This window comes from Muntiacus reevesi, chromosome 15, assembly GCF_963930625.1.
Source record: "Muntiacus reevesi chromosome 15, mMunRee1.1, whole genome shotgun sequence".
NCBI lineage: Eukaryota > Metazoa > Chordata > Mammalia > Artiodactyla > Cervidae > Muntiacus > Muntiacus reevesi.
Genome location: NC_089263.1, coordinates 53,091,823 through 53,105,214, shown reverse-complemented (window position 1 = coordinate 53,105,214; position 13,392 = coordinate 53,091,823).

The window sequence follows — 13,392 nt, the reverse complement described above, 5'->3', positions numbered from 1 at the left end:
ATGAATCAAGGTATATTGGAATTAGTCAAACAGGAGATGGCAAGAGTGAACACTGACATTTTAGGAGTCAGTGAACTAAAATGGACTGGAATGGGTGAATTTAATTCAGATGACCATTATAGCTACTACTGTGGGCAAGAATCCCTTAGAAGAAATAGCCCTTATAGTCAAGAAAACAGTCAAAAATTCAGGACTTGCATGCAATCTCAAAAACAACAGAATGATCTCTTTATAGCCATGGTAAACCATTCAATATCAAAGTAATCCAAGTCTGCCCAACCACTAGTGCCAAAGTAGCTGAAGTTGAACTATTCTATGAAGACCTACAAGACCTTCTAAAACTAACACCAAAAAAAAAGATGTCCTTTTCATCATAGGGGACTGGAATGCAAAAGTGGGAAGTCAAGAGATAACCTGGAGGAACAGGCAAGTTTGGCCTGGAGTACAAAATGAAGCAGGGCAAAGGCTAACAGAGTTTCGACAAGAGAATGCACTGGTCATAGCAAACACCCTCTTCCAACAACACAAGGAATGACTCTACACATAGACATCACCAGATGGTCAGTACTGAAATCAGATTGATTATATTCTTTCAGTTGAAGATGGAAAAGTTCTATACAGTCAGCAAAAACAAGACTGGAAGCTGGCTGTGACTCAGATCATGAACTCCTTATTGCACAATTCAGACTTAAATTGAATGAAGAAAGTGGGGAAAACCACTAGATCATTCAGATATGACCTAAATCGAATCCCTTAAGACTACACAGTGGAAGTGACAAATTGATCAAATAGATTCAAGGGATGAGATCTGATAGAGTGCCTGAAGAACAATGGATAGAGGATTGTAACATTGTATAGGCAGTGGTGATCATCTCCATGAAAAAAACTGCAGAAAAGACAAAATGGCCATCTGAGGCGGCCTTACAAATAGCTGAGAAAAGAAGAGAAGGAAAAGGCAAAGGAGAAAAGAAAAGATATACGCATCTGAATGCAGAATTCCAAAGACTAGCAAAGAGAGATAAGAAAGTCTTCCTAAGTGAGCAATGCAAAGAAATAGAGGAAAACAATAGAATGGGGAAGACTAGAGATCGCTTCAAGAAAATTAGAGACACCGAGGGAACAGATCATGCAAAGATGGGCACAGTCAAGGACAGAAATGGTATGAACCTGATAGAAGCAGAAGATATTAAGAAGAGGTGGGATAGATACACAGAAGAACTATACAAAAAAGATCTTAATGACCTAGATAACCATGATGGTGTGATCACTCACCTAGAGTCAGACATCTTCGAGTGCAAAGTCAAGTGGGCCTTAGATAGCATCACTATAAACAAAGCTAGTGGAGGTGATGGAATTCCAGCTGGATCATATAAAAAGAGAATTCCAGGAAAACATCTGCTTCTGCTTCATTGAATACACTAAAGCCTTTGACTGTGTGGATCACAACAGACTGTGGGAAATTCTTAAAGAAATGGGAATACCAGATCACCTTACCTGTCTCCTGCAAAACTTGTATGCAGGTCAAGAAGCAACAGCCAGAACCAGACATGGAACAATGGAGTGGTTCCGAATTGGGAAAGGAGTACGTCAAGACTGTATATTGTCACCCTGCTGATTTGACTTACATGCAGAATACATCACGTGAAATGCTGGGCTGGATGAAGCACAAGCTAAAATCAAGAGGGAGAAATATCAATAACCTCAGATATGCAGATGACACCGCCCTTATGGCAGAAAACAAAGAGGAGCTAAAGAGCCTCTTGGTGGAGGTGAAAGAGGAGAGTGAAAAAGCTGGCTTAAAACTCAGCATTCAGAGATCAAGCATCATGCTATCTGATCCCATCACTTCATGGCAAATAGATGAGGAAACAATAGAAACAGTGACAGACTTTATTTTCTCCAGCTTCAGAATCACTGCAGATGGTGACTGCAGTCATGAAATTAAAAGGCACTTGTTCCTTGGAAGAAAAGCTGTGACAAACCTAGACACCATATTGAAAAGCTGTCTTTTCAGCATGCAGACACTGCATGCTAACAAAGGTCTGTATACTCAAAGCTATGGTTTTTCCAGTAGTCTTGTATGGATGTGACAGTGGGACCCTAAAGGTGGCTAAGTGTCAAAGAATTGATGTTTTTGAACTGTGGTGTTGGAGAGGACTCTTGAGAGTCCCTTGGACTGCAAGAGGATCAAGGCAGTCAATCCTAAAGGAAATCAGTCCTGAAGATTCTTTAGAAGGACTGATGATGAAGCTGAAGCTCCAATACTTTGGCCACCTGATGTGAAGAGTTGATTCATTAGAAAAGACCCTGATTCTGGGAAAGATTGAAGGCAGGAGAAGGGGACAACAGAGGACCAGATGGTTGGATGGCATCACTGACTCAATGGACATGAGTTTGGGAAAGCTGCTGTAGATAGTGAAGGACAGGGAAGCATGGCATGCCGCAGTCCATAGGGTCACAAGAGTTGGACTTGACTGAGTGACTGAACAACAAGGATGTCAATTCTTTAAATTTGTGGTACATTTAGGATTTCTGTTTATTGATTTTGAATAAACATATTTACTCTTACACCTACCAAACTAACGCCAAAAGATCTCTAAACTGGCATAAATCCATAGGGACAGAGAGAACTGGAGATGTGACAATGGGAACAAAATTTAGCAAGCAGGAAAGCAGATGGGTAAATGATAACCGAATTAGCAGACCTAGGAAAGCTAAATCCTAAACTGGCGTTGAGCAAGAGTGGAAGCAATGGAGTTTGTACTGCAGAACCCTCTAAGGGTTCCGGAACAAATATGTCCTAAAGTGGAAATCAACGTGGGACTAAAAGTAGGATTGTTTGAATACTCATGGAAGAAGTTTTTAGATCCTCAATATTGTGCAGTCTGGCAGCTGCTGTTCCCCACCCAGAGAGTGGCTGGAGGTTTATTCTTGGGAGAGGGTAAAGCAGAGAGTTGCTGGACTAATCAAAATCAAACATACGTGAAAAAGGAGGCACTATACTGAAAATAGGTGGAGAAGAATGCTTAAATACTAAATACTGATGCCCCAGAGTGCTAGCAGCCTGTCAGGCCTATACTCTTTGGAAAGGAGATGGAAAGACCAGGTGAAGTTTGAGATGCCAAAGAGAAAAGAGTTAGAAACACTGAGACTGTTCCCAAAGGAAATAAGTGCTCCAGAACGTGCTACTCTTCCTTATCACTTTTCATAGCTGATAGACCATTCTTTTGGATGGTTCATCCAATGATGAACTTCAAGTAAACTTCATAGTTGTGTGCCTAGTCACTCAGTCATGTCTGACTCTTTGCAACCCCATGGACTGTAGCCCACCAGGCTCCTCTGTCCGTGGAGATTCTCCAGACAAGAAGGCTGAAACGGGTTGCCATGCCCTCCTCCAGGGGATCTTCCCAACCCAGGGGTTGAACCCAGGTCTCCTGCATTGCAGGTGGACTCTTTACCATCTGAGCCACCGGGAAAGCCCAAATTTAATAGTACCTGCTTTTAAATATGAGAAAACAAAACAAAAATAAATAAACATGAGAAAACAACCAAGGATCATGAAGGATGCTTGGAAAGTCTCGAAACTGAAAGAGTGAAACCAGAAAAAAATTAAAAGGAAAAAATGATTTTGAGGAATCTATGTAAAGAGGTTAAATAAAAACACCGTACCGTTAATATATTGTCTCAGAAAAGAGAGCATCAAATAAGAATAAAATCTATGGAAAGGAAAAGTCTTTGGAAGACAAAATTGAGAAAATTCTTAGAAAAGTAAGCAAAAAGACAAAGTGATGGGAAATAGGAGTGGAAAGAAAGTTGTATGAACAGATCAAAAGATTGTTGGATAATAGAGGAATAGAAAGGGTTCACATGTGCTGGGAGAATGGAAGAGAGACATGTGAAAAGTCAATCAATAATGCCTAAAACTAACACAAAACTACAGGAGATTGAAAGTGATTGTCTCTGGATGGGTAGAAGATACAAGGAACGGCTGTGTTTTTGCAACCAGACTTGTAGAACTATTTGGCTGTTTAAACTATGTGAATGTATAACTTTGGTTTAAAAAATAAAACAGAAAAGTAAAGCACCCTGGCTTTAAGAAGCGTCATCTTCTATCACGATTTGAAACGGTTCTTTATCATAGAGCATTTTGTTTTCCTAGAGTTCCTAATCCCTTTTCATTTTGCTGTTGTTTTTGTTAACAAGAGAATATTGTGTTTTGAATATCTTCAAGTTTTCTTTCTGAGCCCTAGTTGTTATCAGATCCTGCAGTATACATAGACTTATGACTTAGTCAAGAAGTTTGAAGGAAAATGGGGTGCTCACTTACTCAAAGGCTGGTAAACTAGGGTAAGGAAAGATAAAGATTAGACAGCTCCAGAGAGGATTATGCTGAAAGCACTTACCAATGTAGTTTGGAACCTGCCTCAAGAATGGACTCCCACCATCAGCTGTCTTTTTGTTCTGTTCATGACTCCTGGTTCAGGAAAGGAGAATCTGCTTGTGCCGGCTTGAGGCACATGCATGTGCTTGCTAAGAGGTTTGATTTAATTATTCCAGATAGCTATTGAAAGACAAGATTTTTTTTGTTTGTTTTTACTTTTTAAAAAAATTGGAGTATAATCGCCTTCCAATGTTGTGTTAATTTCAGGTATATGGCAAAGTGATTCAGTTTTATATATATATTATTTTTCAGTTTCTTTTCCCTTATAGGTTATTGCAAAATATTATGTGTAATTCCCAGGGCTATACAGTAGGTCCTTGTTGGTTGTCTATTTTATATTTAGTAGTATGTATATGTTAATCCCCACATTCTTAATTTATCTTTCCCCCATCTTTTCCCTTTGGTAACTGTGAATTTGTTTTCTACATCAAGGCAAGGACTCTTGATTAGCAGTCCCACCAGACTACAGAGAGAGGGTAAGTTCCTCAAAGTAAAGAACTATTATTATCAATAGCTGCTTTAAATTATTTTTGGTTGAAATAATATTTGATATATAACATTGTATAAACTGAAGGTGTGCAACATGTTGGTTGGATCACTACATTTACATGTAGTGATGTGATGGCCATTGTAGTGTAATTAGCATCACCATCAAGTCACATTTTTGTCATTTCTTTTCAGTGACTGAAATAAGTTCTAGTCTCTTAGCAAGTTTGATGATTATAGTACAATATTATCTAAGGACTTCCCAGGTGGTCCAGTGGTTAACTGGAGCTCTGCACTTCCACTGCAGGAGGTACGCTTTCAGTTCCTGGTTGGGGAATTGAGATCCTGCATGCTGTGCATTGAGGCCAAAAGCCAAAACACAAAATATTGTCTGTATTTACCATTCTGTGCATTAGATCTCTAGGGCTCATTTACTCTCATAGCAAGTTTGTACCTTAACATCTTTCCTCTCCTTCCCCTCTTTCCATTCCCTGGTAATCACCAGTTTACTGTTTTTATGAGTTTTTGGCTTTTTTAGATTTCACATGTATGTGATATCATACAGTATTTTTCTTTTTCTGTCTCACTGATTTCACTTAGCATAATGTCCTCAAGGTCATAATGTCCTCAAGGTCCATCCATGTTGTTTCAAATGGCAGGATATCCTTATTTCTCATAGCTGAATAATATTGCATTGTGTATGTGTGTGGGTGTATATATGTATATACCATGCCTCCTTTTTTTTATTTTTTATTTTATACTATGCCTCCTTTATCCATTCATTATTTCAAGAGTGCTGTACAACCTTGAAGGCATAGCTTGATTTTCTTCCATTATGCAATATTGCTCATAGGACTTATGCTAATCTGATTCTTGTCTCTTTAGTGGGAATTTCTCTGTCTGGAAATTTCATAAGCTATGTCCAGATATGAGCCTGTTTTCATTTTTTGTGCTGGCATTCTGTGATTTTTTTTCAGTATATATATTTATGTCTTTCTTTTGCTCTGAGAAGATATTAGATTTCCTTTGCCCATTGCCTATATTTATTACTTTTCCTCCAATACTCTTACCATTTCCTTTATTTCATTTTTTGCTCCTGATAGTTTTCATTTCTCTTCTCTATGACCCTTACTATATTCTGGTCAAAACTATTTTCCCTTGGGCCTCTTGAAATATAATCTTTAATTTCTGAGATTACTTTGTCTTTTTCTTCCATTTCCTGCTTTGGTTAACTCTCATTTCACATCTTACTTTTTCTCTGTTTCTAGTTTGATTTATTTTGAACTTATTATTTAAGGTAATTTTTGTTTTCATGTACAAATCCTTGTTTTAACATTATAATTCAGGTTAGAGTGTTATGTTACAGTTTTTTTTTTTTTTTTCTGTTTATTTTCTGTGTTGGGCAGGGAGAATAGTCTCTCTCTCTCTCTCTTTTTATTTTCCCTTTTTGGCTGTGAGGCATGCGGGATCTTAGTTCTCTGATCAGGGATCAAACTTGCTCCTCCTGCATTAGAAGTCTTAATGAAGTCCTAACCACTGGACCACCAGGGAAATTTCAGGGAGAATATTCTCATCTGCTGAAATATTTCCATTTATACTTCTATCTTCCAATAGCTTTGCATGGATGTTTCCTGCTATTTTGCATTCATTTTGAAATGTCATATATTTTTTGGATAAGACTGCAGGTAGAGGGCAAGATTTGAGTATTTATGTCTCTCTATTTTTTCTGGGCAATGTAATTCTTAATTTTATTTTTTTCAAATTTTTAGAAGAAAATTTAGAGCAGTTTTAGGTTTACAGCAAAATTCAGAGGAAAGTATAGAAGTTTCCCATATACTTCCTACCATGACACATGCATAGCGTCCCCTGTTATCAAAATCCTCCACCAAGGTCATACATGTGTTACAACTGATGAATTTCCTACATTGATGTATAATCATCCAAAGTCCATAGTTTACCTTAGGGTTCATTCTTGGTATTGTGCATTCTATAGGTTTGGACAAATGAAAAATGAAACGTATTCATGATTATCACAACATACAGAATATTTTCACTATTTCCAAAATCCTCTGTACTCTGCCTGTTCACCACTTCCTCCCTACTACAAACTCCTGTCAACTACTGATATTATTATTGTCTCTGTAGTTTTGCCTTTTCCGAATGCCATATATTAATAGTTGGAATTGTAGAATAACTAGCCTTTTCAGATTACCTTTTTTCGCCAAACAATATGCATTTAAGTTTCCTCCTTGTTGAAAAGCTCATTTCTTTTTAGTGTTGAATAGCATTCTATTGTCTAGATGTACCTCGGTTTGTTTATTCATTCACCAACTGAAAGGCATCTTGGTTGCTTCCAAGTTTTTGGCAATTATGAATAAAACTGCTAGTATAAACATCTGTTTACAAGTGTTTATGTGAATTTAAGTTTTCAGCACTTTAGGCTAAATACCAAGGAGTGCAATTGCTCGATTATGTGGTAAAAGAGTATGTTTAGTTTTATTTTTAAAAACTCACCAGACTGTTTTCCCAGTAGCTGTAACATTTTGCATTCCAACCAGCAATGAATGAGAGCAGCATTTGCTCATCATATTCTCCAGCACTGGTGTTGTCAGCGCTCCAAATTTTGGCCATACTAATAAATGTGTAATGGTATCATGTGCAATGGTATTGTTCTGAGTTGCATTTCCCTGATGACATATGATATGGAGCCTGTTTTCATATACTTATCTGCCATCTGTATATTTTCTTTCATGAGGTTTCTGTTAAGATCTTTGGCCCATTTTTTTAATTGGATTTTTTTTTATAGAATTTTAAGAGTTCCTTGTATGTTTTAGATAACAGTCCTTTATCACTTATGCCTTTTGCAAATATTTTCTCCCATTTATGTTTTTTTATTCTCTTGACAGTGCATTTCACACAGCAGGAAACTTTACTTTTAATGAAATTTAATTTCTCAATTCCTTCTTTTTAAAAAATTTTATTTTAAAAATGTTTTCATAGTGACATTTATTGGCTTTCTTTCTGATTTTACAAGCCATACATGTTCATTGTGGACAACTAGAAGTATATAAAAGAAATCAACATAAAGTAAACATCAACAATCACCTATAACTCACCCCCCAGAGATAGCCATCATTAGCATTTTAATGCACTGTTTCAGTGTACACATATTTTTTAATTGAAGTATAATTGACTCACAATATTGTGTTAGTTCCAGGTGCACAACACAGTAGTTCAATATTTCTATGTGTTACAAATGATCCATCATGATATGTCCAGTTACCATCTGTCACCACACAAAGATATTACAGTATAATTGACTATATTTCCTATACTGTGCCTTTCATCCCTGTGACTCAATTTTTTGTAATTGGAAGTTTGTACCTCTTAATCTCTCACCTAATTTACTTATTCCACCACTCCTCTCCCTCAAGCAACCACCAATTTGTTCTCTTTATCTATGACTCTATTTTGTTTTGTTATATAGTTCATTTGTTTTTGATATTTCACGTAGAAGTGACACATAGTCCTCATCTTTCTCTGTGTGACTTATGTCACTTATCATAATGTCTTCTAGGTCCATTTGTGTTGTTGCACATAGAAAGATTTCACTCTTTTTATGACTGAGTAATATTCCATTGCGTATATATAACACATCTTCTTTATTCAGTCATCAGTTCATAGACACTTAGGTTGCTTCCATATCTTAGCTATTGTAAATTGGGCTTCAATGAACATAGGAGTAAAAATATCTTTTTAAATGAGTTCTCTAAATTTTCTTCAAATAAATATCCAGAAATGGAATTATTGGATTGTTGTTGTCCTTGTTCTTGTTCACTAAGTCATGTCTGAATCTTTGCTCTTCCCATGGACTGCAGCACATCATGCTTCCCTGTCCTGCCTATCTCCCAGAGTTTGCTCAGATTCATGTGCATTGAGTCAATGATGCCATCTAACCATCTCATCCTCTGCCACCCCATTCTCCTTTTGCCTTCAATGTTACCCAGCCCCAGAATTTTTACCAAAGAGTCAACACTTTGGAACAGGTAGTCAAAGTACTGGAGCTTCAGCTTTAGCATCAGTCCTTCCAGTGGATATTCAGGGTTGATTTCCCTTAGGATGGATTGGTTTGATCTCCTTACAGTCCAAGAAATTATCAAGAATCTTCTCCAGCATCACAATTCAAAAGCATCAGTTCTTTGGCTCTCAGCCTTCTTTATGTTCCAACTTTCAGATCTGTACTTGACTACTAGAAAAACCATAGCTTTAATTATACAAACCTTTGTCAGCAAAGTGATGTCTACTTTTTAATATGCTGTTTAGGTTTGTCATAGCTTTCCTTCCAAGAAGCAAGCATCTTTTAATTTCATGGCTGCAGTCACCATCTGCAGTGATTTTGGAGCCCAAGAAAAGAAAATCAGTCACTGCTTCCCCCTTTTCCTCTTCTATTTGCCATGAAGTAATGGGACCAAATGCCATGATTTTAGTTTTTTTTAATTTTGAGTTTCAAGCCAGCTTTTTCATTCTCCTCTTTCGCCCTCATCAAGAAGCTCTTTAGTTCCTCTTCACTTTCTGCCATTAGAATGGTATCATCTGCTTATCAGAGGTTATTGATATTTCAGCAATCTTGATTCTAGCCTGTGATTCATCGAGCTCAGCATTTTGCATGATGTACTCTGTATAGAAGTTAAATAAGTTTAGCATTTTGCATAATGTACTCTGTATAGAAGTTAACTTCTGTATAGAAGTTAAATAAGCAGGGTGACAATAATTAGCCTTGTCTTACTCATTTGCTAATTTTGAACCAGTCAATTGTTCCATCTACGGCTCTATCGCTTCTTGACCAGCATACAGGTTTCCCAGGAAGCAGGTAAGGTGATCTGGTATTCCCATCTCTTTAAGAATTTTCTACAGTTTATTGTGATACACATAGTCAAGGCTTTAGTATAGTCAATAAAGAGGAATTATCTTCTCCAATTCAGTAGGCAGACTTTTCCTTTTGTTGATAGTTTCCTTTGCTGTCCAAAAATTGTTATTTTGATGTAGTCCCATTTGTTTATTTTTGTTTTTGTTTCCCTTGCATGAGGAGACAGATCGAAAAATTATTGCCAAGACCAACATCGAGAAAGCATACTGCCTATATTGTCTTCTAGGAGATTTGTTGTTTCAGGTTTTACATTTAAGTCTTTAATCCATTTGAGGGCTTTTTAAATGTGGTATGAGAGTATAGTCCAGTTTCATTCTTTTGCATGTAGCTGTCTAATTTTCCCAATACCAATTATTGGACAGGCTGTCTTTTTCCTCATTATATATTCTTACCTCCTTTGTTGTAGATTGATTGACCATATAAATGTGAGTTTATTTCTGGGCTCTCTATTCTATTCCATTGATTCATCTGTCTGTTTTTGTGCCAATACTACACTGTTTTGATTAATATAGCTTTGTAGTGTAGTGTAAAATCAGAGTACATGATACCTGTAGTTTTGTTCTTCTTTCTCAAGATTGTTTTGGTGATTCACGGTCTTTTGTGATTTCATACAAATTTTAGAATCATTTGTTCTAATTCTGTGAAGAAATGCCATTAGTTCTATCTAGGTTGCTTAATTCAAAAGCATCCTCTTCTGTTGTTAAAGAGAAGTTCATTTTTTGAATGAATGGGTGAAAACTTTTGGGGGGGGTCAGCATGTTTCCTGATTTTGTGGTTCTCTTTTGTTTCTGTAAGACCTTTAATTTCCATTGTTTGCTTTCTTTTTTCTTTTACTATCAAACATCCGAGAAATTCCTCCTCATTCAAAGGTACCTACCTCTTCTTCTGAATGGTGCCTTCTTAAATTTGCAAGGAAATTTTGAAACCAGTGTTGTAATTTTGTTGCTGTTGTTCAGTCACTCAGTTGTGTGCAACTCTGCCACCCCATGGGCTGCAGCACACCAGGGTTCCCTGTCCTTCACCATCTCCTGGAGCTGGCTCAAACTCCTGGCCATTGAGATTACAACTGTTATGATCTACCAGTTATCAAACCTGTTCTCAGTATTCCTTCTCTCAGGTAGAATTCTATTACAGAGAAATCCATCTATATCCAAACACTGCTTCACCCCTATGAAGATCTGTTCTTTCCCACGCAATCTCTACTCCACTTTGCTCTGATGTAGACTCTGGATTTGGTCCTGCTGGGTTTCAATATTTATTTTTCTATTTTTATGTAAACTGAAGTTGTTAGTAATCTCTATGCAGTGGTTGCTCTAGGTTTGTTTTACTAATTCTCTTTATGTGTGTGATTTTTTGGTGACTATGTGGAGAAATTCAGTTTTAAGTAGATACAATGTATCTCCATAAAGTTATACATCTTTATTTTTTTAAAGACTAACCTACCTCAGATTATGGTTTCTAAGTACCATTTTCCAGTAAAAGGAATTGGAATTACATACAGAAATGACTGACTCTATGTTTGGAATGGAAATGTCTAGAGTGAGCCTGAAGCATTTTGTCCTAGAAGAAAGGAGGAAAGCAAGCAAGCAAAGACTCTAGTAGAGTCATGCCAAAAGGACTCTTTAAGAAGACCATACCTGCTAAACATTGGACATTTTGAATATCAGTAAGGATAATAACTATAATGAATAGAAACACTCAAATATATTTAAATAGAAATCTGTGAGTTCATAATGATATTTAAAAATAAATCTTATTGGTTGCTTCTACGAGGATGCTAGGGAATCAATGCCAGAGAATCAAAACTAGTAAGTGAAGGAAAACAATGAAGCATTTATTTTGCCTTTGCTGGGTATCCAAATAGTGAAGGAAATTTTGTCTTTATAGAAGTATTCCAATGAATTAATAAAAAAAAAACTAATGATAAAATATCACCATCTTGCCGCTGCCAGTGAATTTAACAGATCTAGGCAATAAATGGGGGCTTCCCTTGTGGCTCAGCTGGTAAAGAATCCACCTGCAGTGCAGGAGACCTGGATTCAATCCCTGAGTTGGGAAGATCCCCCTGAGAAGGGAAAGGCTACCCACTCCAGTATTCTAGCCTGTACAGAATACTATACAGAATATAGTCCTGTATATTCTGTTTAGTCCTTGCGGTCACAAAGAGTCAGACATGACTGAGCACTTTCCCTAGGCAATACATAGTTGTTGATGTATCATGGAAAGAGAGAACCGGACATTATGTGCCGCTTGTTAGAAATACTCAACTCCACATATGAAGTGTCTCTGCCAAAAAATTAACCTGAATCTGATCAAGCCTTTAAATCTACTTAGCAATTTACAGGACAAATGAGATGAATGTATGGTGTAAAAAAAAATAGATGATGATACAATTAGCAAATTCCAGAATGCGAGAAAAACATTAGAATAAACTACTTCTTCAGCTAATAAGTTGCAAGGAAAAAAAGAGAGAAAAAATAATTTGGGATAAGAAGGGGAGTTTCATATTAAGTATCTTTTTCAACCACAATGCTATAAGATTAGAAATAAATTACAGGACAAAACCTATAAAAACTACACAAACAGGTGGAGACTTTGAATAATATGTTACTAAACTAACAATGGATCATCAAAGGATTGAAAGAGGAAATCAAAAAATACCTAGATACAAATAACAATGAAAACACTATAATTCAAAGCCTATGGAAGGCAATGCCAAAAAATATTCAAACTATCATACAATTGCATTCATTTCACACGCTAGCAAGATTATGCTCAAAATCCTTCAAGCTAGTCTTCAGCAGTACATGAACCGAGAACTTCCAGATGTACAAGCTGGGTTTCAAAGAAGCAGAAGAACTTGAGATCAAATTGCCAACATTCATTGGATCATAGACAAAGCAAGGGAATTACAGAAAAACATCTACTTCTGCTTCACTGACTATGCTAAATCCTTTTACTGCATGGATCACAACAAATTGTGGAGAATTCTTAAAGAGTTGAAAATACCAGACCACCTTACCTGTCTCCTGAGAAACCTATATGCAAGTCAACGGTTAGATTTAAAACTGGACATGGAACAGCTGACTGGTTCAAAATTGGGAAATGAGTAAAGCAAGGCTATATATTGTCACCCTGCTTATTTAACTTCTAACCAGAGTACATCATGCAAAATGCTGGGTTGGATGAATCACAGGCTAGAATCAAGATTACCAGGAGAATTATCAACAACTTCAGCTATGCAGATGATACCACTCTAATGGCAGAAAGGGAAGAGGAAGTAAGGAGCCTCTTGATGAGAGTGAAAGAGGAGAATGAAAAAGCTGGCTTGAAATTCAAACAACTAAAATCATGGCCTTTAGTCCCATCACTTCATGGCAAACAGAAGGGGAAAAAGTAAAAGCAGTGACCGATTTTCTTTTCTTGGCTCCAAAATCACCACAGATGGTGACTAGAGCCATATAAATAAAAGGTGCTTGCTCCTTGGAAGGAAAGTGATGGCAAGACTAGATAGCATATTAGAAAGCAGAGACATTAC